Source organism: Rattus norvegicus, chromosome 14 (assembly GCF_021556685.1).
Source record: "Rattus norvegicus strain SHRSP/BbbUtx chromosome 14, alternate assembly SHRSP_T2T, whole genome shotgun sequence".
Classification (NCBI taxonomy): Eukaryota; Metazoa; Chordata; class Mammalia; order Rodentia; family Muridae; genus Rattus; species Rattus norvegicus.
In genome coordinates this window covers 87,474,090-87,501,120 of record NC_141547.1, presented here as the reverse complement: position 1 = coordinate 87,501,120, position 27,031 = coordinate 87,474,090, and positions in this window count along the sequence as shown.

Genomic DNA, 27,031 nt, shown 5'->3' with positions numbered 1-27,031 from the left:
AGCAGGGACTAGAAAGGAGGGAAGCCAGGCCAGGGCAGGCCAGCATTCAATCCTGCAGGTCTGCTCCAAGCCTTGAGAGCTCACGGCTATTCCATGTGGCCTCCAAGGGCTTTAAGATCTCTAACCCCACTGCTTTGGTGATGGCAGCTGACATATTTTCTGTGGCTGGCTTCATACATTGCTGAGAATGTCTCTTGGCTGGCACCCCATTTTCTCTCCTCTCTTCCTTCCTGGGGTCCTCATTGCAGCTGTATCCTCTTTCTCACACACTGCCCTGTCAGGGGCCTGACTCCATGCCATCTGGCCTAGAGACTTCTCTTTCAGCTCTCAGTCAGGGCTCGCATTTTCTCAAAGCTCCTACCCTTAAAAAATATGTATTCATTCTTATCTGCTGTGTATGAGTGCTTTGCTTGCACATGTGTGCACACACACTGCATACACAGTGCCTGAAGAGGACAGAAAAGGGTATCCAATCTCCTGGAACTGGAGTTAGAGACCCTGTGGTGATAGATCATGTAGTTCCTGGGAATTGAACCTACGACTTCTGTAAGAACAGCTAGTATCTATCCTCTCAGTGTCTACATATTTGCACGCTCAGGAAGTCAGGCTCCTGTAGGTGGTGTTCAGGTCTGAAGTCCGTGTGTTGTAGAGCTGGACACACTTGATCTGAGGTTATGGTGACCCCTCAGTATCTTGATGGCTCAGGCAATCTCAGGAGACTCCACCCTTGGAATCTTTGAGCCAAAGTTGAATTTACTCATCTGGGAAGAATCTGAGAGGGCTGTGATCTTGCTGATTTCTGAGCTTTCCTTTGTGTGCCTTTCAGCTCTGAGGCAGTGGCTCCATTTCTTGTGTCGTCTTTAGCAGTGACATTGTCTTTGACCGCTTCTGTACGTTGGGTTATTTTCTCACCAAGATCCAAGTTCCCCAAATCCTTTTGCTCTTTGATCCTCACTACAGATTTGTGTAACTCACCCAGCGATTAACCACACCATGGTCTGAGCAGTGTTCTCTCTTGGAATTTTCTGTGTGTCAGTGCTCTTGACCTACCTAATGGTGTGACTCTTCAATACAGCTCCTCAAGCTATGGTGATGCCAACCATAAAATTATTTTCATTGTTACTTCATAACTATACCTTTGCTGCTGTTTTGAATTATAACATAAATTCTTGTGTTTCCTGATGGTCTTAGGTGACCCCTGTGAAAGGGTCATTTGACCCCCAATAGGGGCTTTGACCCACAGGTTGAGAAACACTACTATGAAGGATAAGCCAGTCTGTGCATTTTAAAGCCAATGAGTTGATGCATCCCAATTCTTTGCCACAGTCGTGCTGATGGCCCCTGGACCATTTCCAGCGATTGTTACCTTTATGGGTCTTCATTTCCCTCAGGACTCTGGACTTTGGAGTCCATTAAAATCATCCAATCAGTTTGGCTAACGGGATGCACAGCTTTTAGCATGCTAAGCGTCTTCCACTTCTCTTCCTAAACCAGCCTCGTAGCTGTGTCTACAGTACCTCGATTTTCTTTTCTTTTCTTTTCTTTTTTTGTCAGTAAGTGTTCCATTGCTGTTGCAAAATACCTGGCATAGTCAACTTAAAGGAAAGGTTTACCCTGGAGTTTCAGTCTGGAAGGTTTCAGTGCATGGTTAGGTTGACCTAGCTCTTTTGGACCCATGGCAAAATAGCATATTGTAATTAAGGAGCATGGTGGAGTTGCTTCCCGAATTGTGGCTGAGAAGTGAAAGAGAAAGAAGTCAGGATCGCAAAAACCTTAAAAAAAATTAATAAACCAAAGCCCTGAGTGACCTAAAATTTCTCACTGTGTCCAGCTCTTAAAGGCCCCTCCTTTTCTCAGTTGTGCCAAACCAGGCATTGTGCCTTAGCACATGGGCCTTTGAGGGACACAGAAGATACAGTTGTGACAAATGAAAACAATAAAATGAATTATAAAAAGGAAAACCAACAGGTCAAAAAAGAATTATCTATATAAACAGCCTCTCCAAGTAAGGAAAGACAGAAGAGAGGTGGAAAACAGACCCAGAGCCCATCAGTGAAAGAAACAAAGAAGTCAGAAAAATATAGTTATGGAGCTGGAAAAGAACTAAGGGAACATAGACCGTGACAAAAAGGGCTAACAGCAGTTAGGAGAGTGCCGAGATCAAACAAAATAAAACCGGCAAGCTGGAGTCATCAAGATGGATGTTAGAGGGCAAGAACTCGAAAGAGAAAACAATCCAACAACATGATTCGGCACCACCACACGTCACCACAAGAGCCACAGAAATTAGAGTGTCCCGAAACCTGAATAAACACAGCCCCCAAACTAGCAAGCAAAACAAACAAATTGAGAGAAAAACACTCGAATTGAAAGTCAGCTCTGGAGGGTGTCCTCAAGTGGATTCTTGAGCTAGAATGGCTGTTTAGGGCTGGTCACACAGGCTGGCGCCAGCTCTTCGCTCTAAGGTTTCTGTGGAGCAGCCAGAATGAGGTGAGGACTTGGGTAGTGCCCACAGCTGTCAGGGTAGGCCACCTGAAGCAGTGCTGATCCCTCAGTGACATTTAGTACAGGAAGAGCACTGCTTAGTTGTATGCATCATTTTGGAGAACCATTATCTCATTTTATGCTGTGATTTAAAAAAAAGATAGGATTTACATTGTTACCCACTACCCTTTGGGTAAAGCTGGTGCCCCTCCATACTGTGGGCACGGGGCGGGGGAACCTGTCAGATCAGGTGAAAATCTGTGGAGGTCAGATTGTTTACTTTGAGAAGAAGCAATTCTGTAAGATGAATTTTGCCTGGGTTTACCACTTGTAATGCCTCTCCTGTCAATGTCTGAGGCGAGATTGGTTCAGAACTGGATCCGTTAGAGCCACTTTGAGGCAGTGTGCACAGGAAGTTTTAGTCCCTTTGTCACGGATACAAGCTTCGTGATCTTTCACTGCTCATTCTAACTGACTTTGGGAGTAATTTCCCACCTGGTTATGTACCAGAGGAGGGATGTAGGTGCACGTGACTTCCAAAAGCATTCACTTCAGGGACCCAAAGTCTAAGCTGTGGGTGGAGTTTTGGGCAATGGGAAGATTCTTCTAAAATTTGTGACACCAGAAACCAAACACAAGCTGGAAGCCTGGAGACACTGGTCTGGGCCCTACATCTGTAAGCTGATAGACTCTCAGAAGAGGTAGACACAGAGAGCAGCTGCAAAGCAGTGGTGGCCTACAGTGGAGTGGGTACTGCAGCCTGGAAGGCCAGGTGAGTGCTGCTCTGGGATGTGACAGGCTGACTTGGAGGAAGATAGTATGGAGACCCAGGAGTTGAGGTTCTGCGAGGGCCTCCAACTAGACACCAGAAGGCCAGAGCTGAATCCTAGAGCAACAGAGCCAAATCTTTTCTAGAACACGTTTTAATTTTTTTTTTTATAAATCATTTAACACCAAGGTTACTAAATCACTATAATTACTATTTTTAAATCCCCCCTTCTTCCAAATGAGTATTTTTTAAAAGTTCTCCCTGTCACTAAGATAATTAAGTTACAAAATATACGAGAAGCAGATTTGTTCTGAAACCCAAATTGCAAATCGAAAGCATATGAAAAGAAGTGTCAGGAACACGCTTGAAGTGGCACAGTTCCCCTGTGAGCAGTGACTGGCTCAGGAGGAACTTAAAGCCTGGCCACTTCCATTCTCTCGGTCACTCCTCCCAGACATAGAAGAGACCCTTGCAGGTGGACAGAGTCACATGCTCCCCCATCTCCCAGGCTGTGATGGAGTGACTAGTGTCATTGAATAGGGAAGGCAGCAGAAAAGAACTTATACCTGTTATGACAACCCTAGATGTCATCTGGGGGGATGCCCTGGTGTCACTTCTTGCAAGTGGCTCTCTGGGAGCAGCACCAAGCTATCCCTGTGCTTCTATAGGAAGGCCAGATAAGTTTTTTTATTCTTGTTTTCCTATGAAGTTATTGGAATTTATTTGTTTTGAGGCTTATAATAGCCTATCTTGGCTAACAGAAACTGATAAAATGTTAGTGGGGTGTGTGTGTGTGTGTGTGTGTGTGTGTGTGTGTGTGTGTGTGTGTGTGTGTATGATCATGAACACATGCTACTTAACCTAGCATCCTGCCTGCTTTTGTTTTTGGCTTACTCTTCATGAATAGACTCCTATGTGGGACACGATACCATTTGAATTCCTCCACCCCCAAGAATTAACATTTTTCTACCCCAACTTTCCTCCCTGCCCTGTCCTTTACTTAAGCATTCTATGTGGTTTGTGACTGGCAACTCTGCTTTTCTCCTCTTCTAAATATTGCCATGCTGTTCTCTGGGCTTAGAATTCTACCAGTAGAAACTCATCGTCTCCAGTTCTTCTTCAGAAGTATTTCACCTTCAAAGCCAAATGTAAAAACTTCCCCAAGCACTGAATGTCAACTCTGCTCTCCATGCCTTTAGATTGAACTCCACTCCAAGACTGATCCCACTCTAGTCCAGGTCTCATCATACCTCAAGGTCAGCTCTAACAGTGAGGTGGGAGTGAAAACAAATATTCCCATTGAGACTGATCACTAGTTATTCTGGGAAAGTTAGGGTTAATGATTTTCTTTTCCTAGATTTTTGCAAAGCTGTAGAAATATGTGGTCATTAGCTGATGTGATAGATCACTCTTTATAGTGCTTTCCTTGTAGGCAGGAGATCCTGAGTTCCATTTAAAAAGATCTAAATATGTTCTTATTATCCCAGTGCTCTGGAGGTGGTGAGCGGTGGTTACCTGAGGATGCCAACCTATGATATGTGGTAAGTACTTTCTCAGTGAGTAACCCTGCATCGAAAAAGGAGAATAGTAGAAGGCACCTGAGAAATGACACTTGAAGTTGTCCTGTGATCCACACATGTGCTCATACATACATGTGTAATATCCACATTCAAGAGCAGAGAAAAATAAACTCATGCAGGGTCACTTGTTTGTTTTCTCTTTTTTCTACAACTAAGGGCCTCATGACTAGAGAATAGCGGTGTTCACAGTGGGCTGGGTCTTTGCACACCAATTAACAATTAAGATAATCCCTTGAAGATAATACCCGATACTCCCAGTTCATCATATAAATTCCTGAAGACTCTGTTTTCATGTAATTTTAGTTGACCATCGAGGACCTGAAGAGGCGACCTAGCAGTTAAAACCATTTCCTGATTATCTTTTTTTTTTTTTCCGGAGCTGGGGACCGAACCCAGGGCCTTGCGCTTCCTAGGTAAGCGCTCTACCACTGAGCTAAATCACCAACCCCTGATTATCTTTAGTTCTCAGCACCCATATCAGGTGGCTCACAACTCCAGGGAGGCTGACACTCTCTTCTGGCCGTCTCAGGCATGTGCACAGAAGAGACATGTACTCACACAGACATAAACATATGCATTAAAAAATAAACAAACAGGGGCTGGGGATTTAGCTCAGTGGTAGAGCGCTTACCCAGGAAGCGCAAGGCCCTGGGTTCGGTCCCCAGCTCCGAAAAAAAAGAACCAAAAAAAAAAATAAACAAACAAACAACAAAACAGAACAATGAGAAAAACAAAACAAAAAGCCCAACAACTTAAAAAAAGTTGACAGTTAAAATCTAACGACACAACCTTGATCTTTTGGCAGGCCCCCATTTGAAGATCAAACAAACAAACAAACAAACAAACAAACAAACAAACCAAGAAAGTTTGTCTTTACTGTAGGATTAGACATATTGGATAATAGATCAGCATAGCAAAACCTAAGAGTGAGACCTGAGGAATGTGACCTCATTCTACCCCAGAGGCTGAGGTAATTCATTGTCTCAGGGTTTCTACTTCTGTGATGAAAACACTGTGACAAAAATCAACTTAGCGAAGAAAGGATTCATTGTATTTTACAGTTTGAAGTTCACCACTGAGGGGAATCCAGGGCAGGAACTCAAGCAGGGAAGGAACCTGAAGGCAGGAGCTGAGGCAGAAGCCATGGAGTGGTGTTTATTTTGGGGATCAGAGTCACCTCACAAACTACATGAACACTGCTCTCAGTTAGTCATGGGGAGTTTATTGAGCATACACCCCAGGACTGATTGATCAAGGCCATGGCGGACAAGATTCAGGAACTGAGCAGTGACATTGAGTTAATATCCTTCAGGGCTTTTAAGTCTAAAATCCACAAATATCTGTGCCAAGTTACACAACCAGTCAGGATTTATGGATAGGGGATTTCCTTAGGATCATGTCTGTCTTGTACACTTATCCTGCTCCCATTGGTTCAGATATTCAACTGTGGCAGGGGATTTGCCTTGTCTAACATTGATGTCTTAACTTGTCAACCAGGATGGGACTTGTCTTGTTTAACATTCATGTCTTAACTTGTCAACCATGATGCCAGTTACCCACGTATATCTTTCTTTTTGTCAAGTAGGATGTCAGCTTTCAAGGAGGTCTTGGGAACTTAAACTTTACTCAACCCCTACTCAAAATGTAAGTCTTATTCCAAATAGTTTCTTATATTGGTGCAGGTGTCTATCTTATATTGGGGTCCATTCCAGGGGTAGCTTATGAAAGCAAATACAATAAAAGTTTATACACCGGTGCAGGAGGAGGTACTGCTGCGTAGTTGATTTTGGTCCAATCTTATTATATGACTAATTATACAAAGCAGTTCTAACTGATTTCTGTTTGGCTTGGTTTCCAAGAACACCAAAGCACAGAACATCCTAGTAACAGCATATGAGAAAGTGTACATTAGTAACCGTGTCCTTAAGACAGCACAAAATGGCAGCCTAGACAGGTCACAGTTACCTAGGCCTGAACATTTCTTACTGACTTGCTCCTCATACATGGTCATCCTGCTTTCTTATAGAACCCAGGACCCAGCAGCCCAGGAGTGGCACTGCCAGCAGTGAAGTGTGCTCACAGGGATATTTAGTGGGAATGTTTTCTCATTTGAGCTTCTCTGTTTCCAAATGACTCTGGTCTGTGTCAATTTGATATAAAAAATACAGCCAGTATATTTTGTAAGGATGTTTCTTCTCCCAGCAAATAATTCTGGATCCATAGAGATTAATTTGAAATGACGGGGAGTCTAAAGCTATGTCTCACACGATCACCAAAACATCACTCAAAGGGACCAGAGACCAACCCGAGCAGAGCCTCCAAAGGAAATGCAGAGAAACAGTTTCTGGCCTGGATTAGTCATTTGTTAGCATATGCAAACGCCACATACCATGATAGGTAAATGGAATCCACTAAAATTAAAGACCATTCCTTGTCTGTGCTGGACACTTTTATGTCAACTTGACACAACTAGAGTCATCAGAAGGGAGGATGTCTCAATTAAGAAAATGCCTCCATAAAATCAGGTTGTAGCACATTTTCTTAATAGTGATTGGTGGGAAGGGCCCAGCCCATTGTGGGTGGTGCTATCCCTGAGCTGGTGATCCTGGGTTCTGTAAGAAAGCAGGCTGAGTAAGCCATGGGAGCAAGTCAGTAAGCAGTACTCCTCCATGACTTCTATATTAGCGTCTGTCTCCGGGTTCCTTTCCTTCTTGGGTCCCTTTCCTAACTTCCCCCAGTGATGAACAACAATGTGGAAATATAAGCCAAATAAATGTTATTTCCCAAGTTGCTTTTGTCATGAAGTTTCACCATATTGTTCCCTAACTAAGACATGTCAAACAGCACTTTGAATTAGCTAAAAACTAGGTCATAAAATACAAAGTATGCAAAATAGGTCCAATAGAGAACTCTTTCAAATATGCATATTAAGCTCAAATATGGATATTTATATAACCCTTAAGGACAAGACAACCCTTAAAGAAAAGGGCAAAGAATTTGAGAAGACAGTTCATAGAAAAAGACATATAAAGGGATTTAAGCACAGGATAGATACACAGATAGCATCTTTCATCTTTAAAGAAATGTAAATTAAAACCAGTAGATACCTCCTAGCTTGTCTAAGATCAAGACAGGATGGGCAGCAAAGCTGGCGAGGGTGTTCACCAGAACAAGGCTCATACACTGTGGCCGAGGATGGATGAAACATGGAGCCATCACCTCAAAAAACAGGTTTGTGCTTAACAAAATCAAGCACCCATCCTAGACATTTCAGCAGGCAGCCTTTGTGATGAACTTCTGCTGCAGAGCCAACTCTGTCATGAGACTGATAGGGTACAGTAAGATAAAATGGTTTCAGTCAGTCATGCTTTCAAAGCAAGCGTCAGCTTCGTCCTGACCAACTCCACTCGGCCTCCCAGGACACATCCAGTGGGCAAAATAGAAAAGGAAGCAAACGAACAGCAGCAGTTAGAGCCAGGGACGCAACAGAGAACTGTGTGTAAGCACACGAGTGGCACCCTGCTGCCCGGTCTGCAGATGCTAAGAGCCCTTTCCTCAACCCTAGGGCAGGGTAGAGGAGCTGAGGCTGATGAGGCAGTGACAGCTGCTGGCCTGGAAGGACTGGTCTGTGCCATGGATTGTCTCCAGGTGCCTGGCAGCTACCACTGGAATGTTATCCTTAGCCGTGCCAAAAGATGAGATTTTGATCTTCCTGATTTATAGCTCTTAAAGACAAAGTTATCCAGCTTTTTAGCTTATGACCGTGTTGGGGCTTCGCTTTCTTGTCTATTGCATCCTTGCTTTTCAGAGAGGCTGTTTGCCATGGTGGCAAGAACAGTCATGCCTGTGTGTCTTGGGATCTCTCAGGAGCCTTGGCCTCTAATGCTTATGTAGTTGGGAAGTGCCTGTGCTCCTGACCCTCCTTCCCACTCTGCAGAGCAACAGAAAAACCCTGAGGCCATGGCTGAAGTCAGGTCTTCTGAGCCACACTTGACCTCTTGTCTCCTAGAGCAAAGGATCTAGGTCTTTCTTTTGATTTTACATGTAAAAGAATATTAACACATAGCAAATTAGGTTTCATGATGGCATGTTCAAATAAGGTCAATTTCTATTGATTCTATTCTTCTGCCTCCCCTCTTCTGTACGTTTTATCCCCAGCGACCTCTTTTCTACCTTCTTTCCTCTTCTGAAAGTCGGAATTTATTTTGAGAATTTCAATCTTGAGTGCTATATTTACATAAGTTTTTCTTTTCCTGCCCCCAACTCCTTCTGCTTCCCCTACTCCCTCTCAATTGATTGACATCTTCTTTAATTATTATTGTCACACACCACACACACACACACACACAAACATGCACACACACAAACACACACACACAAAAACACACACACAAAAACACACACACAAACACGCACACAAACACACACACAAACACACACACACACACACACACACACACACACACACACACACACACACCCCACAGAGCTGAGGCCATATAATATTTCTTGCAGACGTGTGTAGGGCTGACTCCTTGGGGTTGGAAAACCTACCAAGGGACATGTCCCTGAGAAGACTGCTCACCCTCTTTCAGCAGCTACCGAGTGCCTGTAGCTTTAATTTAGGAGTGGGGTCTTATGAGATTCTCCCTGTCCATGTGGGCTGGTGTTTAATTGTGCAGGTTTGGTTTAGGTAGTCATATGGTTTAGGTTTCATGGGTGCAGCTGTAATATATAGAAGACCCTGTCTCTCAGCAGACATCCTACTCCTCTGGCTCGTAACGTCTTTCCCCATTCCCTTTCTGAACTGCTCCTCAACCTTAGATTTAGGCGTGGAATTGCAGATGAGATTGGGCTCCTTCGATGGTTTAATGAGAATGACCATCCCAAGATCACATGTTTTAATACTTGGTCCCTAGATGGTGAAAGTGTTAGAGAGGGATTCAGAGGTGTGGCCTTCTTGAAGGCAGTGTGTCACCTGGGGCAGGTTTAGAAGATTCAAAGGACTCCTGTTATTCTTGTGTGTGTGTGTGTGTGTGTGTGTGTGTGTGTGTGTGTGTGTGTGTGTTTCCAAGTTGGAGATTAAAATTGAAGCTCTCAGCTCTGCTATCATGGACTCTCAACTCCTGAAACTGTAATCCCTAAATGAACTCCTTAAAAGCATTTAGAGCGCAGTTAGGAATTACATAGATTTAAGAAAGTGGTGGTTGTGGGTTCTACTCTAGGGCCCATTATCAGTCATGGTTAGATTTACAGTACCAGGTAAGAATCCTTTCCAACTGAGAGCACCCTAAGTCAAACTAGACAGCTGTTGCTTACCGCAGGATATGAGTGCCATCATTCTATTGTTTGCGCTATCTGACTGGCCCTGTCATTGTTGTGACTTATAATCATTATAGCTAGGTATAGATTGCTTTTTGTCCTTGGCAGCTTGCACAGCTCGTTTGAAACTATGTGAGCTAGTCCTCATGAAAGAGGCTTCCAGATGAGTTCTAGTTCAATTGCCCTAAGTGCCTTGTCTCAAGCATTTAGTGTCTTTAGCAATAGGGTTTTACTTTCAAGTTCTCAGAGGAAACCAAGGTCAGAGGCAATAGTCTTTATTATTTTGGGAATCTCTTAGATAACTCTGACCAGAAACAGGGGGAGGTTTTTCAGCCTGGCAGTGGGCTTTTTATTAATCAATGGCTTTGGAGATGCATTATTATGCCCCAAGTGACAGACATGACTTTTTGCCCTGTTCCCTTCTCATTACCCCTTGCTCTCTTCTCATATTCTTATATCTAGTTTTACAGTCTATCTCTACTTTTTTCATTAATCATTATTGACAAACACAGAAGCACTCTTAGCTAAGGATTGTAGGTCTTTACATTACAGCTTTGAAAGGCAGGTGAACTCCAGACAGCAAGGAGGAACGTGTTTCCCTAAAGCATGAGAGTATTAATACATGACCTGCTCATCATAGTGGAGTATATCCAAGAAACTGCTCCCCTGGCCATAGGAAGGAAGGCATGTGCAGCCAGAGAAGAGAAAGGCACAGCAGACAGGACTGTCTGAGGTCACCGAGAACTTGTGAGCACACTGTGGGAACTCAGAGCCCTGGGTCAGTCCTTGTTTATATCATGTCACCACTGCTTGGACTTCAGCACCACAGCTGTCTCCTGTGGGTTGGTTATGGTTATGTCCTGCAGCCATGTGCTTCCATTTACTCACCATTTACTGTGAGATATTAAGAACAGGCACTCAGTTGGGGCACTCAGGGTATTTGATGGGAGTCCCTATAGTTGGATCAATCCTGGTCACTTCATAAGGAGGAGAGTAGCTGGGATCCTTACAGTCAAATGAGCTTCAAGTCTCTGGCCATGCAATGCGTTGATTTGGGGTTCTGTCAGCAGGAAGCACTACCAGATATGGCATCTTATGCCTGAATATCTGTAACTCAAAGTTAAAAATCAACATATTTCCTTTAAAATGTACTTAGTCTCAGGTAGTATAATAATGCAAAATGAACTAACACATAAACATTTTTCTTGTTTTATTATTTTCTATTTATGAACTTTTTTGAAAAATTTATATGTGAATACACTGTATTTACACTATTTCCACCCATTTCTTTTCCCTTCCCCATCGCAGCTCCCTTTCAAATTCACATCCTATTTTGTAATTATTATTTTTCAACAATTATCCACAGCCTACAGAATTTGCAATTAGTGTGTGGGAGTAGGGCTGATTGCTTAAGATTGGGCAATTTATCAGTGATTTGTTACCTAATTCTCCTTCTCTCAGCAGCCAATGGGCAATTACAGCTCTTCAACTAGGAGTGAAGTTTTGTGGACACTTTTCTATCCATGTTGGTGTGTTGACGGATGTAATCTTGTGTAGTCAACTGTATTTTAACACATAATCTTAATTTTGTCCTGTTTTATCGAGTTGGAAGTTTCTTAAAAATTTATAGATCTATTTAATAGGTTCATATATATGATACACATAGATATATAATATGTGCATTTATATTTTTACTGGAAGAGTTATTTTGACAAACACTAGCACACCCCAGACTTCTCTTTTGAAGCTGGAGCCTACCCTGGGATCCTACCCTAGAATGTGAATGTTAGGAAGTGGCATTAGGGGGCAGGTCAATTAGGGTCAATCTCAAGATCCTATTGGTCATTCTAGATTGTAGGCTGACATTACTGGATGTTATGCTAGTTTAATTCCAAGTACAGGGGAAAGAATGTCAACTAAAAGGATGAAGTTTATTTTGGCTCCTGGTTTCATCTACTTTGGTCCAGTTTTTCTTAGGTTAGTTGCTTTGGGTCTTTGTTGAGGCAGAATACCATGTCAGAGAGTTAGCCCACAGCAGCCAGAAAGGAGAGGAGGCAAAGGTTAGAGGCAAGATATATCACCAAGACATGTCCCCTAGGATCCGCTCCCTTTAACTTGGCCCCACCAGATACATTTTCATCCTTATCCATTATAAACCCACCAGTGGTTTCAGAGGTCTCATGATCCACTGAATCATTAACACTGAATCCTTGCCTCTGAATGTTGCTGCAATGAGACCCAAGCCTTCAATGCAGGAAGCTTTAGGAGACATAAGGCCCATTATCCAATTATAGCATCCAGGGAGTGGCACAGTCACAGTAGTAGTGTCACTGTCATATTGGGAATGAATTCAAACAGGAAACAATGCTGGGCCAAAAGTCATCTCATTTATTATTCATAGTGGAGATATCCTAGGAGTTGAGGGCTCAAAGTCTCCTCTTCATACTTGGTGGTTTGTCTGCATGTAACCTGCTGCTCTCATCCTCTCATTCCAGCACAGCTGAGAAAATGGTGAAGACCTAAGAGTTAGAAAACCCATTAACCCCTGCATATGTAAGACAAGGCCTAGGTCATTTGGAACAAGCTTGGAGTAAGTTTGGGTGCACGAAAGGCCATATTGCAATTGTCTTCCTCAGGAGCACTGGCCTTACTAATCTGAGATCTCATACTCAAGTATTCTTTGGCAGCTTCTTGTTTGCACAAGTGGACTGCACCCATAAGTCTGTCTAAGTGCTTTCAATTTTGATGATGTATCTCAATTTGGGGGGATATTCATGGAAAGTCCCCTAGACTGGAAGTTCTGCTGCAGTTATTCCAAGATTTGATACAGAGCAAGGATTCATCAGAGGAACAGATAAACAATGTCTTTGAGATTCCAGGAGAGGCAGAGACTCCGGGCTGGGGAATTTCTGTTTGATCACCCCACTACTTATTGTAGGAGTGAACGGAGGACTCAGAAAATCTGGTTGGGGAATCTTTGTGGTACATCTTCAAGAATGTACACATCTCACTTATTGAAAGGAGAGAAGAGTGGTCAAGTTTGATGACAGTGGCTTGATTAAATGTATGACATACATCCTTTCACCAGGGACATACATTCTTTAGGAAAACTTTTTTGGTGACACATGAAGATCATTCTTTTAAAAAGCTTACTTCTAGTTCTCTTGCCATTCATGCCAAGATTTTGGTGAAACTGGACTGTGCCTTCAGCTCAGCACAAAATCTTCCTATTGCAAGGAGAATGTGAATGTGCACAGTCAGCACTACCTAACCCCTTTGTCCGGAGTCCTGGATGCCACTGACAAAGTGACCAGCACTCTTGGACTTATACAACTCAGTCTGGGCTATGAGGCCTTTGGAAAATCCTGTCACTGACTGTGAGGTGGCTTCGTTAGCTCAGTGCTAGAAAACACAGCACCGGCATCATGGGACACCTTCCAGCTCCTCTGGTTCCTAAGAAGTTTCCTCCCCAAAGGCAATGGCCAACAGAGGATTAAGGGCCATGCCACAACTGTCCAGCCAGATAGCTGAAAGATTAGCCACCAACTCTACTTTTATTCTTCCTGTGTACATGAGGGAAAAGAGACCACACACCAAATACCAGCTTTCTGTAGATAATAACTTTATAGAAAAAGAATAATGTGGCCTGTTTTGTGTGGCTGGCAGATGCAAGCCAATAAAATTATATAACATTAAAACTTGTCTCTTTAAGTTTATGAATCCATCTCTGCCAGCACAGTATTTTACCTACCAGCTGGGGAATTATCTATATCTATATCTATATCTATATCTATATCTATATCTATATCTATATCTATATCTATATCTATATCTATCTATATATCTCTATCTCTATCTTTATCTCTATCTCTATATATCTATCTCTATATATCTCTATCTCTATCTCTATATCAATATCTTCTATATCTGTATATCTATATCTATCTATCTCTATCTCTATCTCTTTATCTATATCTATATCTATATCTCTCTCTATATATGAGCTGGTTTGCTTTTAGAGATCTATATATGGGACGCATGCTCCAGGCTAGCTTTTAAACTAGTTAAAAATATTTTTCAAAAGGAGTTTAAGCACTGGTACCCTACATTTAGTGAAAAATGCTTTGCTCAGAAGACACAAGTTTTTAAATGAGAATCTCAGTGCAAGGCATGGGTTATTTCCTTACCAGTTATATTCCCTACCCAGAAGTGCCCTAAACAAAACCAGCTACGGCCATTGCTCTCATTTTCCCACCGTGAGTAGATGATAGGACACTGTCACTGAAGATACGGCATGTACTTGTTGCAGAACATAGAGACATCAATCTTGAACCAACCATAACACGCCCTGTTGGTAAGCTTCCATAATGCTAGAATGTGCTATATAGGCTGTTGGAGGGAAAAAACTTCACTGGGACCCAGCATGCTGCATTACCAACCCACCAGCCAATATGTGTCCATGGGTGCAATTATGATAGACTGTTAATGGGGGTAACCAAGTCATCTTCTGATTAGATTCAAGGCCTGCTCTATGGGAGATGAAATTCATGCTTTTTATTATGAACATTGTCAGACTCATTGCTAGGGAAGTCATAGGCCCTAGTGAAGAACCTATTGAAACTTTTTTCAGATGATCATGTTGTAAACTACCTTATAAATATCTATGTTTATTTCTATAGATTTCTGCATTTACCAACTTTGATCAGAGAAGCTTATTGTAGTGGGCATTGTTAAATGCAGAAACATGATACTATTTAAAGCACTGAGAATAAGTGTGCTCAGCTACAGAATGGACACCAGTATCAACCATTCTTTCCCCAAATGCCCAAAGAACATGGCCGACAATGGGGTGAACATTTTCAGCATGGAGGAGGTCCTGAAGACTTATACCTTGCTGAACAGCTTTTGCAGTTGATGGTTTCTGGATGAGACTCATTTTTCTTTGGAGATATGGTTGCTAGAAGCTTCCTCAGTAGATGATCACGTTCATGGCATATGTAAACAGTACTAGTAAGACTCAGTAGATTAAAAATAAATAGAAAAAGGAGAACATAGCTAGGCATGGTGGCACATGGCTTTAATCCCAGCTCTCAGGGGTAGAGGCAGGTAGATCTTTGAGTTTGAGACTAGCCTGGTCTATAGTGCAAGTTTCAGGACAGCTAAGGCTATATAGAGATGCCTTGTCTGAGAAGGAAAAAAGAGAAAGAAGAAAGAAAGAAAGAAGGAAGGAAAGAAGGGAGAAAGTGAAGAAGGACATAAACTTGAGAGGGATGTTCTGGGGATTCTTGGAGGGCAATTAAAAGGAAGAAGAAAAGGGTGGATCAAGATACATTACAAATATGTGTGAAAAATTAAAAGAATTAAAGAAAGTTTTAAAAAGAAGGGAGAAAAAAAAAGAAAAGAAATCTAGATGCAGGAAGTGATATCATATGTCCTGAGAGACTCTCTAACCTTAAACCTATCCAGTGTACTGCTCAAAGGGGTTGTTTCTCAGTCCACCTTCAGGCATTATTTCAATGTATAAATAAGGGAATCTAATTTCCGAATTAAAACCATGACCTACCTCCAACAGGAGCCAGCCAATCATGCATCTTACTTTCTAGACCATGTTGCAACAAAAGCTAGAATCAACAGGTTTAGCTGTGACTGAATGCCATCTATATACACTTATCTAACCAAACACTAGGTGTTTCCATCTGTAAGGTAAAACCCAACCCCATCCTCAACCTTTCAAGGCCAACTGATAAGTTCATTTTTATTTGGATAATGTTGGATGTGTTTTGTAGAGCATAGTATGGTGTGGTGAGAAGGGGTACTCAGTGGGCCCATGCTGAGGTATCCTTCCCCCCTAAGATACCAGCCATACAGTGGGTTTAGAATAGAATAGTTTATTTTGGGGCAGAGGAAGAGAGGGAACAAAGAAGTACACACACACACACACACACACACACACACACACACACACACACACACGGGTGGGGGAGCAGAGAGTCAGAGAGAGCAAAGGGAGGCCAAACAGTCCCTTTTATAGCAAGCTGGGCCTACCTGGCTTGTTAGATAGCTGTTTGGTGGAGCCTAGAAGGAATGCTAAGATTCCTTCATTTAGGTTTAATTAAAAAAAAGAAGAAACTATAAAGAGGTGATGGTGAAGTAGGAATAGGGTCATGATCTTTATTTGCTTCCTGATGACTTTGGGGCAAAGTATTCAGAAACCAAAGAAAATGGGGATAAGGATGTTGGTCAAGTCTTACAGTTGTCTTCTTACTGTCCAGGGTTTGTGGAACCATCTGTGGGTAGGAAGGTACAACTCCACTAGAAGCCTCTGTGTCTGTGAGAGCAGGCTGGAGCATCTATGGGTTGCTTCTCTGGAACTGTCTTAGATACAGTGTTTGAGTAAACGGCTGGACTTGGCAAGATGCTGAAAGACACACACACACACACACACACACACACACACACACACACACACACTAGAGGAAGAAAATAAAGTTAAATAGGTTTGGGAGAAAAACTTTTTCTTAAGTGTACATTTGTCTTGGTGGTTAAGGTAAGGGAAGTCCCAAAACCAGAGAACAGAGGAGGAATCCCACCCTCTGGAAGAGACAACAGATAGGAACTTAGGCCATTAATTGTCACATGTACATATCCAGATGGACTCCGTTTGGTCCGAGAGGTAGATCTGAGTGGGTTTTCTGGAGCTTATAAGTTTATAAAAGAGATACATTTGTTAACAGCATGAACAATCTTTAAGGTGAACTTAAGGAAGACAAAAGCTTTCCTGGAGCAGAAGGAGCAAGAAGGGCTTCTTCCTTCTGTCCAGGAGATTGAATATACATAATTTTAGCATAATAAGCATTTTAAAATTTATATTTAAAAGATAATCAAGGGACACTTGGAAATTTGATCTTGTGAATATGATAATTGATCATGTAGTTCAGCATGAGAAACATCTTAAGTCTATGGTTAAATGACAGCAAATGGAAACTTAAATTTGTAACTATTATAATAGTATAGATTTAACATGAGAAATTAAGCCTACTTAAAAGACAGCCAAAGAGAACTTAATATTGGGACTTGTGATTATAAAAGTGGGATTGTATAGTGGAATGTTTTATTAGGATTAGGCTTATTTATAAGAACTCCATTGAAAAATGTGAGGATATTAAACTCTTGAAATTTCAATATAACGGTGGCATAGCAAGGGGAGGAAATAGGAAGCATTTAGTCATTGGAAACGAGTTTAGATAAGGAAGTAGCAGAAGGTTACATGTGTGAAAGGTTACATCTGAACCTGTGTATTCTTTATCACAAAGCCTGTAAGCAAGGCAAGACTGGTTGTTGTCTTTTTGATAAGAGATATGTTTTAACTAGTTAACAGATTGACTAATGAGCTAATACGGTGGTGAATTACTTGGGGGTAAGGAGCTAGTTGTCTGTTTTCTAGCTGTCAAGCTGCAGTGAGCTTATCTGTCAATGTAATCAGATATCTGTGGAGAATAAATTATAATCTAGATGTCATATAGTAGTTAAAATGTCAGAGGTTGGTCTATAGTCCAAGTCATGGCATCTCTGTTAGAACTATGCTGTGAGTCCCAACAAAATCACACCATGCAGCAGGTCTCACGTAGGAGTTTTTGGGGGAGAAGAAATAGAGGCAGCCTCTGGTAGAGAGTAGAAAGAAGAGAGGGGGTCAGGGAGAATGAGGCTTTTATGGCCCCTTTTATGTGCAAAGGGACATGGGACTGGGGCCATGACACATGTACAAAGGGACAGACACTGGAGTGACATTGTTGACTCTTGGGCTGCTGGAGATGATGTGTCATCACTAGGTCCCTGAGAGCTGGCTCTAAAGATGCCTGGTTGTCATGAAGTCACTTCTAGCTGTCCAGGGATGTGCCTGATTGCCAACAACATTAATCTATGATTTACAATTTATTTATTTTATTTTTATTAGATGTATTCATTTTATTTTATGTGTGTTTTGTAACCATCTATAACTGTGTACACACATGTATTCCTGTGGAGAAAAGAAGAGAGCATTGAATTCTCTGGAACTGGATTTAAGCGTTATGTGGATTCTAGAAACTGAACCCAGGTCCTCTGCAAAAGTAGCAAGTGCTCTTAACCACTGAGCCATCTCTGCAGCCCTGATTTACAATTTAAGTTTATTATTGTATCTTAGAAATAATATTTCCTGGCTACTTCTCAAATAATAGCATTGTCAGGTGGTTTTTGAGGGGTGACTTTCCCTTTAGCCCATGGATGTCCTTTCAAGAAGTCTTTATCTTCCTCTATCCCCCTGTTCTGAGACAGGGTATTTGCATCTGTGGCTATTTTCATCTTAAATGATCTCTCATATATATTTTCGTTATACAGAATACTGCTGCCCTTAATGAATCTTGAATGAAAGATTTGAGACAAGGTAGCATGATGTGAGGTCAATATGCAAATGATATAAGGTCAATATGCAAATGATATAAGGGAATATACAAAAATAAATCACATTTAGGTACCAAGAATAAACAAGCAGAATTTGAAACTAAAAAAAAAATACCATTCAAAGTTTCTGGATATTAAACCATATATTTCTAAGTAACATGAACCAAAGATAAAAGCTAACAAAAATAAATAGGCTAATGAAAATTAAATTTATTCAGAGGATGCAAAGAAGTACCATCCCTAATCTCAAGCTGTACCACAGAGAAATAGTAATAAAAATTTCATGGTTTTTGTATAGAAAGAGATAGGTTGATCAATGGAATAGAATCAAAGACCCTGAAATAAACACACACATCTATGGACACTTGACTTTTGACAAAGAAGGCAAAACCATACAATGAGAAAAGAAAGCATCTTCAAAAAATGGTGCTGGTCTAACTGCATGTAGAAGAATGCAAATAGATCCATATTTATCTCTCTGTATAAAACTCAAGTCCAAGTACATCAAGGACCTCAACATAAAATCACATATACTTAGAAGAGCAAGTGAGAAATAGCCTTGAGTATATTGAGAGACAACTTCTTGAACAGAACACCATTGGCTCAACCTCTAAGATTAACAATTCATAAATAGGACCTTATGAAAGTAAGAAGCTTCTGTAAGGCACATTGTCAGTAGGACAAATGCAGCCTGCAGATTAGGAAAAGAGTTTCCATTCTACATATCACAGAGGGCTATATCCAAAATATATAAAGAACTCAAGAAGTTAGACACCAACAAACCAATTAACCCAACTAAAAATGGGGTACAGAGCTAAACAGAGAAGTCTCAACAGGAATCTCTAATGGCCCAGAAGCACTTAAAGAAGTGTTTAAAATCAGTCATCAGGAAAATGCAAGTCAAAACAACTCTAAGAGTCCACCTTATACCCTTCAGAATGGTTAAGATCAAAAACGCAAGCAACAGCACATGTTGGTGAGGATGTGGAGCAAAGGAAAAAGTCCTGCATTGCTGGTTGGAGCACAAACTTGAACAACCACTCTAGAAATCAATCTAGTGGTTTCTCAGAAAATTGAGAATAGTTTTACTTCAAGACCCAGCTATTCAATTCCTGGCCATATACCCAAGAAGATATTCTACTATACCACAAGGATATTTACACTGCTATATTCATAGCTGGTTTATTCCTAATGGCCAGAAAGTGGAAACAACTCAGATGTTCCTCAACCAAAGACTGGATAAAGCAAATGTAGTTAATTTACACAATGAAATACTTCTCAGCTATTAAAAACAAAGGTATCATGAATTTCATGGGCAAATGATGGAACCAGAAAATATCATCCTGAGTGAGGCCAGCCAGACCCCAAAGGACATTCACTGCATGTATCCACTTATAAGTTGATATTAGCCATAAAGTACAGAATATCCACTCTACAATCCATAGACCCAAAGAAGCTAAACAACAAGGAGGGCCAATCAAGAATGCTTGAATCTCACCCAGAAGGGGAAATAAAATTGGAGGCAGATGGAGGGAGGGAATTGAACAGGAGAGGGGATGGGGACGGGGTCAGGTGTGAGGAGAGCTGGAGAGAAAGGAGTAGGAGAGTGAATGGAAATTGGTGGCAGGGTGGGCGACAGGCATCTCAAAGATGTGCCAGAGACCAGGGATGGGGAAGCTCCAGAGAGTCTATAGGGTGACTCTAGCTGAGACTCTTAGAAATAGGAGAGATGGAGCCTGAAGCGGCCACCTCCTGTTGCCAGGTAGGACTCCTAGTGGAAAGATAAGGACCTCCTGTTCTCTGCTTAAGTCTCAGGAAGAGCATTTTGGACAAGCATAGCAAGCTTAGAAAGGAAAAGTATAAAATATATGATTTGAGTATTAAAGGGGCACCAGGAAGTGAAATGGAGCCTAATCCCATTCTAGGAAATAGCAGATTAAGAGAGTGGGACTTTGGGGCGTGATCCTATCTAGCTTAATTTAGATCCAGGCATGGTGGCACACACCTTTAATCCCAGGAGATAAAGCCAAGTAGATCTTTGAGTTCAAGGCCAGCCTAGGACAGAGCAAGTTCTGGTTGAAGAAAAGCTGAAGTCCAGGTATGGTGGTACAAGCCAATAATTCTAAGAGACAGGTATGTAGAACTCTGAGTTCGAGGTCAATCTACAGAACAAGATCCAGGTCAGCCAAGCTTAGGCAGTGAAGGAGCTGGAAAACAGAAAGCTAGTGATAATGTAATAGAACAAGGGGGCCATGTTCCAGCTCCTGCAAGCAACAGAACTTGACAGCTTTGGCCATTCGGCTCTGGCTTTAGAGTGAAAAACAGAAGGGATGACTGGGACAATTGATGCTTGTTAGTTAGAGCTAAGAAATCAGTGGTGATTAAGAAGAGACCAGCATCGCTGAGGTGAAATCATCTAGAAAGTGTTTTCTGAGTGCACAAAGAGGCTGTGTACCAGAAATATTGGAGATTGTACCCCTGTGCTGCAGCTGTACTTGGTAATGTGTAAGTTTCACCTGAGGTGGTACTGGTTTAAAAGACATGAAGGGGTTGTGGAAAGTGGCTGAGGCTTGACATTGTGAGAAGCCAAGGAAGGCCATTGAGGAAGGTACAGCCTCAGTTGCAGTTGATGGCCCAACACTGAGAAGGTCATGCAAAGGAGTCAAGGCTTGGCACAGTGAAGAGAGCCTATGAGAGGCCATTGGTGAAGCCTATTTGCAGCAGAAGACCCCAGCACATTGGAGGTACCAGTACCATGGGATGACCACTAAGAATAGCAGCAGCAGTAGAGTGGATCAACCTGAGGTTAGAGTGCGAGAGAGGGCAGGGCTGATGGCAGCTCTTTGGAGGAGCCCAGAAGATTATGTACGCATCCCAGACATTGAACCAAGAAGCTATAACATTGAGGTTGCCTTGGAGATCCCTGGATGTTTGAGATGCCAGAGCCATGGGCTATCTGCTGAGGAAAGCTGCTAACAGGGAGTGAAACCAGCCCAAGAGAAAGAAGTTTGTTGCAGCCAGAAAAAATGAAGAGGAGTTGGAGATCTGAAGACCACTTTAACATCAGACATGGAGATGCAGAGTTTGGAGTTTGCCCAGCCGGTTTCCTGTCTTGCCTTGGGGAATACAGTTAAGTGACTGGAAAAATCTTAGAAGAGACTTTGGACTTTTGACATTGTTGAGACTGCCATGGACTAAGGGGACTTTGGGAATTGGATTAAATATATGTTGCTTTATGCTATGTTTAGGTATGACCCCTATAGACTCATATGTTTGGAGAAGCCTATAGGGGCCAGGGAGTGGAATGTGATGGTTTATATATGCTTGGCCCAGGGAGTGGCACCATTAGGAGGTGTGGCCTTGTTGGAGTAGGTGTGTCACAGTGGGTGTGGGCTTAAGACCCTCATCTTAGCTGTCTGGAAGTCAGTCTTCCACTAGCAGCCTTCAGATGAAGATGTTGAACTCTCAGCTCCTCCTGCACCATGCCTGCCTGGATGCTGCCATGTTCTTGCCTTGATGATAATGGACTGAACCTCTGAACCTGTAAGCCAGCCCCAATTAAATGTTGTCTGTATAAGACTTGCCTTGGTCATGGTGTCTGTTCACAGCAGTAAAACCCTATGATAAGATGTTAGCTTTTTGTCTAAGCTCCTCTCCATGGTTACCTGGCACCTGCCAGGTGTGCCTGACTCACTGTGAAAGGGGCTGATTGCCTCCTTCAGTCTCTCTCTTGCTCTTGCCTTCAGTCTCCCACTCTGTCCTTTTGCTCCTCCCCTTCTCTCTCCATACCTCACCTCCATGTGGTCATGGCCAGCCTCTACTCCTCTCCTCTCCTCTCCTCCCCTCTCCTCTCCTCCCTTCCCTTCCCCTCCCCCATCTCTGCCTTTCTCTGTCTCTCCTTTCCTCTCAACTCTCCTCCCCATTCCCTAAATAAATTCTATTCTATACTATACCATTGTGTAGCTGGTCCCTCAGGGGGAAAAGATCCCTCACCATGGGCCTGTGGAGGCTCCCTGTTCCTTCATACCTGACTACACATCCACCAAACATATTCCTTCTCTCTTTATATCTTATAACCACAGCATAGGAATTCCACTGGAAGACCAACTGATTTAACTAACCTGGACTCTTGGGGGTGCCCCATGAACCATGGGCTGGTTGTATCCACCTCCCCTGTACATATGTAGCAGATGTGCACTTTGATCTTCATGTGAGTCCCCCAACAACTGGAGTGCAAGCCTGTTCCCAAGTCTGTTGCGTGACTGTGGATCCCATTCTACTGGCACTGGGCTGCCTTGTCTGGCCTTAGTGAGACAGTGACTTCATGTGCCAGGGGGTGCTGGTACCCAGGGCAGGAGAGGATGGGGAGGGAGAGGTGGTTCAAGGGGGTGGTGGGAAGGGGGGGGCTGCGATTGGGATGCATAGTGAATAAATAAATTAATGGAGAAAAAAAAGATGGACGTTCTATTTTCATCAAATCATCTCTTCTAACAGGCTTTACCATAGACCTGCAAGCTAACAGATGAATCTGGAACCGGCATCAGGACCTGCCTTGCTTACACATCGCTTTACTCTTTGATTTTGTGTTTAATTACAGCTCTATTTAGTCTTTCATTTTCTTTGAAGGATAATGAATAAATTTCCAGGAATCTTAACCAGATTAAAAATTCCCCTACATATAATTAAAATGACCTAAAAATGGCTGCCCTTTGCAGAACAGGAGTGATAGAACATGGCGCGTTCTGCAGACTGTGGTGCTTCATGAGGCGAATTAACGTATTTTGTAAAAGTCATTTTTTAATTCATAGATTATCATTTATCATCCCATAAACAGTAACTACGGACACCTTAATAAAAATGTCTATTGTGCATTAAAAATTTGGGGCTAACCTCGTGGAGTAAGTCTGTGAACCAAGCTACTTAGGAGGCTGTGCAAGGGACTCCAACCTGGGCAATTTAGAAAGGTCCTTCTTAGAAACCTGAAAGAACTCAGTTCCCTTCTGCCAAAAGTAGTCATTTCCCTCTGCAGAGGGCTATATGGCCCCATTGGCATGTGCCTGTGGTTGCCTATCAAAGCTCTCCACCTTCTGCAGTAACACAAGTACCTGTTACACGTTTTGAAGTTCATGCTAGCATTTTAGCACTTCCTGCCCCTCCAGGCTTCCCTTCTCCCATCCTCCTTGCTGCTGCTACTCTCATTTTGGTCTCTCATCTATCATTGGCTATCCCCCACCCAGATATCTCTGGCATGTCCAGTCTACTTCTTTCGCTCTCTATTCCTGATTCTTCCAGATGCCTCTGAACCTCCTCTCTCATATCTATAACAAACACCTTAACTGTACCATGGAATGACCATGTTGGTAGTCTCTTTACTGCATCCCCTCACATACAAAGATGAGGCACCGTGTTGAATTCCTAGTGAAAAAAAAAAGGCACAGATAGCCACCAAATGAAATCTAAAATAAAAGAAAAATATAATGAAAATTAGAAATGAAAAACAGAAAATCAGTAGGAAAAAATCAACAAAATTGAAAGCTGGTTCCTTAAAAAAAAATCAAAAGGATGAAAAAAAATGTCTAGCTGTATTAGCCAAGAAAATAATTGGAGAGAACACATATTACCCGGATCAAAGATGAAAAGAGACATCACTATAGATCCATGGACATTAAAGGACAGGAAGTAAATTCAATGAATGAATGTTTACTTACAAGTTTGGAACCCTTGATAAAATAGATCCATTCTTAGAAAAGCACAGTCTGCCAAAATCCACACAGAAATAGTCGAGCTCAATAGGCCTTTAGCTACTAAAATACAAAATACTAATTTAGATGTTGTCTTGGTTTCTTCTCCTGATCTTATGACAAAATATGCTGACAACAGTGATATAAGGGTGTATAAGCTTTCAGCTATCGTCTGTCACAGCTGGGAAGTCCCAGAGGGAAGAAGACAGTCCAGTCAAGAATGGAGAGCAATGGTTTAATGCATGCATGCTTGTATTCAGCTTGCTTCCTCCCCTCTTATTCAATCCAGGATTCCCTTCCAAGGGAATGGTGCCTCCCACAGTGGGAAGATATTCCTGTCTCAATTAAGGCAATTAAGATAATCTCTCACAGTCTTGTTCACAGGGCCAACTTAATGTAGACAGTCCTTATTGAGGCTCCCTTTCCAGGTGATGTTAGATTGTGTCAGGTTGACTAATTAGTCTAGTCATAACAGATGGGATTCCTAGTGAGTTCTACCACATATTTGGCAAATAAATTGTGCCAGCTCTCTACATATTCTTTCAGAAAAGGGGAAGATGTTACAAGAGACTAGTACCTTAGTTACTTTGTTGTCACTGCTACAAAATACTGGACAGAAACTGACTAAAGAAGGGAAGATCATTTTTTGGCAGATGTTCCAGGGGTGTCCATCATGGTGGCAAAGGAGTGGTACAGTACAGGTTGCATTTTTGTGGCCATGATGAAGACAAGAATGCAAAAAAAAAAAGGGAGGGGCATAAAAGATCCTGCCTGGAGGTAGATAGAAGCCTTATAGTTGTCCCTGGAGTCTGACAGACAGAGATTACAGAATGTGTATACTTGCTGGTCCTGCCTAGCAGAGTCACTAGATGTTTTCAATTTTTCTCTCTGTTTTGGGTAGGGGGAGCAGGCATTTTGCTGTACTGGGGCTGTAGCTCACACCTGTTAGGGTACAGCTAATCCTTTTTGTCCCCAGCATTTATAGCTACTGTAATGCTACATTTCCAATTACTCTGCAGGCCAGAAGCAGATGCAGCCACCTGGGTTGAGTTCTTCTCTGGGCCAGAACCCATGCAACAGCTGCTGGGTCTCCACACTAGAGGAAAAGTCAAGCTGAATAATTAGGGGGGAGTCTGTGGAAGTGACTGGAGTCTGTGTTAAAGCCACTGAGTGACTCACCAGCCTGGCTGGAAGGATCTCTGTAAGCAACACCAAACAATAGCCATGGGAAACCACGGGGACATGAAATTACCAGGAACAGAATCATTTAGAAGGTGGCTAAAGAATTCTGGGCAAAGGGGTCATAATCTAATTGAACTCTTCTTGGTGTTTGAAAGATGAAGATAATGATAACATGGGATGCAGCAAATTCTAAGAATTATTTTGACAAGGTCAACACTAAAGCTGACCTTTGAATCCAACATCTGTGGTGTTGGACTGACAATGACTTAGACACCAAGATCATTTTAGCAGTCCCAGATGACCATAGGAGAGTTTAATGCTGAACGGAGAGGAAGAACACATGGTATGGGTGATATCCTTGTGCCTTTTTTGAGTGTGAGATGTACAATTGAAGCTATAATTTTGGTATACGAATCTGGAATTTAAGACATACCCCTCCGAAGGGCAGCAGTGGTTACACATCTACCCTAGAAGTAATAGGCTGTAGTAATGGGAAGGCCAGACCAGGGTTCTCTGAGCTTGTCAACCATTACAATTGAAATACTGGGCAGAGGTGGAATTCATAGAGATGGGCCCACTGGACAGAAAGATGTAGACAGGACAGTGTCTGCTGGAACGAGCCGTGGAGAGAGAGATGAATGGCGTGTCCTCTGTGTTCAGTCAGGGTCATTATTCACGTGTCCATCTGTATTGCATACGTGAGATCCAATGAAGTGGGAAGATGAGTTTATAGAGCTTTTCATTTCGTACTACGATCCCTTGGCCTGACCAATCCCACAATCTTCCTTTCTTTCTCCACCTTGTTACTCCATGTTCTTACTCCATATTCTAACATGACCCCAGGTTCTGATGGGCTAGCTTCCTGTCTTAGTGATATAAGGCCGCTCTATCTTCTTGCTGTGGAAAGGGCTGTCCGGGAAGTTGGAATGCACAGTCTCTGTGATGCACTCACAGATGTTCTGGTTCGGTTTTCTTGCATCTTCTGCCAGCTCCAGCTCCCGTAAGAGCAGTTTCATGATGACTTTCTTTCCTGGCATCAGCTGAGGAGCAAATAAATGACAGCTATTCTCCCAAGAAGTAAATGCATTCACCTGGACAGCAGTACCTGCCAACACTTTGGCTGCCGTCTCAGGGTATGGATTGAGAAAGACAAACAAGGGAATGAAACGTGGTCCCTATAGCATCACGGAAGCTGCTGTGGGAAGGTGCCCTGGGATGTTATCTGGTAAGAAAATTCAGACTTAAAGCAGTGAGAGAAACTCACACAGTCAGTGAGAACAGGCAGGCAGAAGACAGATTGTGCAAGGGTTCTTCAGCCATTACTCGATTGTCTACTTGGCTTTATACAGTCCAGGGTGTGTATGATGAGTAGGAAGGCTAGCAGTTGTGCATCTGGTGTGGGGGATGCTGAGAGAGTTTATTTCTCCTTCACTTACACCGTTCTTCAATGAACCCTCCTAAGCACATTCTGGGTACAGGTATTGTGTATGAAAGGATAGATGGAGTTTAGGATC